The following is a 2,973-nucleotide window of genomic DNA, read 5'->3' on the forward strand; positions in this document are numbered from 1 at the left end:
ATCAACCCTGAATATTCATTGGCAGGATTGATGCTGAAGCTGAAGCTCCAATACTTTGGCCACCTGATGGGAAGAGCCAACTCATTAGAAAAGACCCTGATGCTGGGAAAGATTGAAGGCAAAAGGAGAAGGGTGCGGCAGGAGATGAAATGGTTAGATAGCATCACCAACTCAAAGGACATGAGTTTGAGAAAACTCCAGGAGATAGCAAAGGACAGGAGAGCCTGCTGTGCTGCAGTCCATGGGGTTGCAAAGAGTCGGACATGACTAAGCGACTGAACAACAACAATATTATGTATTTATATATTTCCCCTTTCTTTTTGAAGATACACTTTTCATTAATATGTAAGATTTCTTTAAGTAATAAGGACATAAATCCTTTGTCAAGTAGGTTTAAAATACTTTTTAAAGTTTTAATTTATCTTTCAAGTTTTCTCACAATATAGAAGTTTGAGATGTTTATGTAATCAAGTAAATCTTATCTATGCTGTTTATCTTTAGATTTGTGCATCACGTTTTGAAGACTAGCTTTTTTAAATAAAATTTGAATCACTGACATAAAGGAAACAACTTGTCCCTTTACCTTCCCTACATCAATAGAGACCCATTTTTCCAATTGCTCAGGACAAAAACCATGCGGTCAAATAAGATATCTTTTTCTTTCTCCTCACACCTCTAGCCATCAGGTCTACCTCCGAAACACATTTCCAGAACCTGACTACCTCTCTCACTCAGCCACGGAGAAGCCCAGTTACCTCTCACTGGATTTTTGCCCATCAGCCTTCCAGTTTATCTCTCCACTTCCTTCCTGCCTCTCAGGCTATTCTAAACACAGAAATTTTAAAGTGAAAATAGCTCTGCCCCCGGACCCAGAAGATCTAGAAGGAGCCGCAGGGCTCCAGCCCTGCGCGCCCGCCATGGGCCCCCGCCGCCAGAAACGCAAGCCCGAAACACCAAGGAGGCGCCCCGCGAGCCCGGCTCCCGCCGCCCCCCGGCCGGCCCCGTCCTTAGGCACGTCCTCCCATCCACTTGCTCGCCGGAGACATACAGTCCTGAAGGAGATCCGAACTCTTCAGAAGACCACACACCTGCTGTTAAGAAAGAGCCCCTTCTGCCGCCTGGCAAGAGAAATATGTGTTCAATTCACTCGTGGTGTGGACTTCAATTGGCAAGCCCAGGCCCTGTTGGCCCTACAAGAGGCGGCAGAAGCATTTCTAGTTCATCTCTTTGAGGATGCCTATCTCCTCTCCTTACACGCCGGCCGCGCCACACTCTTCCCGAAGGATGTGCAGCTGGCCCGGAGGATCCGAGGCATTCAGGAAGGGCTTGGCTGAGCTCTGGCCACCCGCCCAAGTCTCTGGTTGATACCAGAGCTTCTGCCTGTAGCCAGGACCAGATCCATGGAGTACAAGGTGTTGCCTGGACTTGCTCTCTCAAAGCAGAGCGTGCGAGTTGTTTTTGTAGTTAGTTGTTTTTTAGAAGAAGACTGCATGGCTTTCCTCTGTAACAGAGGCAATATATGAGAGAATCAACACATTCCAGAAATGCCGAGAATAATTTTCAGATGAAGAGACTCTAAGGTTGACTTCACTTTGCAAATTATTCATGTGACTGATGATTTGGAAGACATCAGACTTTCTAGGTTATAGGCAAAAAGGATATTTACTGATTATTTTAAATCTTCTTGTACCATTTAAAATTTTTTACCATATATATATATATTTACTTTTATTTAAAACATGATGGAAAAAAATAAGAGAAAACCAGTCAGTTGCATGGAAGAGCCTGGTGCATCCAGCGTACAAATCTCTGTCTTCAGATTGACTTCATCATTAACGGCAGAAGCAAGTTTGTATGTGGACTGTACCTGTCAACAGATTATACAGCTTTTCAAAAACTCAATTGGGATGAAAATAGAAAATTGTTAAGGTTTGATGTTCTGGCTCCTTCTGGTAAATTCCTGCCAAAATCATTCAGAAATTCCAACTTGTAGAATTTATTTTATTCTTTATTTGCAAATCATAGACAATGTATCATAATTTATACTTCAGAATTTTTCATTCCAGGATTTTAAAGAGCCTTTTCAATGTTTTTACAGGTATTTTTATAACTTCCTTGTGGAAAGAGAATAAAAATTATTCTTAATGAAAAAAATTTGAAGCAAAGTTACTGTTATACATAGATTATACTATGTTCTTTGTGTGTTAGCATTAAATTCTTCATTTGGACACTTTGCCAACAACCACAATTTAAACAAGAGAATTGAGGGATGTATCTTTGCCTCCAGTGGAGTAGAGTATGAGCCAATAAAATCCTTGCCCTTCTCTTGTAACTGAAAGCAGTTTAAGAGACTTCCAGGGAAATAGGAAGTGCCACCTGAAGACGTTTAGATACTGTGTGTGATGAAAATGATTAGTGAGGGTGGATACTAATAATGATGCGTCAGCCAACTGAATTCAAACTAAAGGGAAGGACCAAGTTCTGTTGTTTGATAAATTTTAACCCTTTGTAAAAACCTTTTCCTGTTCGACATCAACTCATTTTTATGTAAACATTGAAATAAAGCTTATCTATGAAAAAAAAAAAAATAAAGTGAAAATAAAATTTGGGCCAAAGAACTAAACAGACATTTCTCCAAAGAAGACATACAGATGGCTAACATATGAAAAGATGCTCAACATCACTCATTATCAGAGAAATGCAAATCAAAACCACAATGAGGTACCATTTCACTCCAGTCAGAATGGCTGCGATCCAAAAGTCTACAAGCAATAAATGCTGGAGAGGGTGTGGAGAAAAGGGAACCCTCTTACACTGTTGGTGGGAATGCAAACTAGTACAGCCACTATGGAGAACAGTGTGGACATTCTTTAAAAAACTGGAAATAGAACTGCCTTGAGTGAAGTCGCTCAGTCGTGTTCAACTCTTTGCGACCCCATGGACTGTAGCCTACCAGGCTTCTCCATCCATGGG

General features: G+C 41.1%; 1 pseudogene across 1 annotated transcript; it reads left to right on the forward strand.

Annotated features, from left to right (window-relative positions):
* The first annotated feature begins 861 nt into the window (after positions 1–861).
* LOC104992576 lies at positions 862–2,577 on the forward strand (annotated as a pseudogene). The gene has a single exon (XR_825722.1). The product of XR_825722.1 is annotated as a histone H3-like centromeric protein A pseudogene (transcript).
* Positions 2,578–2,973: the final 396 nt, after the last annotated feature.

Source organism: Bison bison, unplaced genomic scaffold (assembly GCF_000754665.1).
Source record: "Bison bison bison isolate TAMUID 2011002044 unplaced genomic scaffold, Bison_UMD1.0 scf7180017864218, whole genome shotgun sequence".
Taxonomy (NCBI): domain Eukaryota; kingdom Metazoa; phylum Chordata; class Mammalia; order Artiodactyla; family Bovidae; genus Bison; species Bison bison.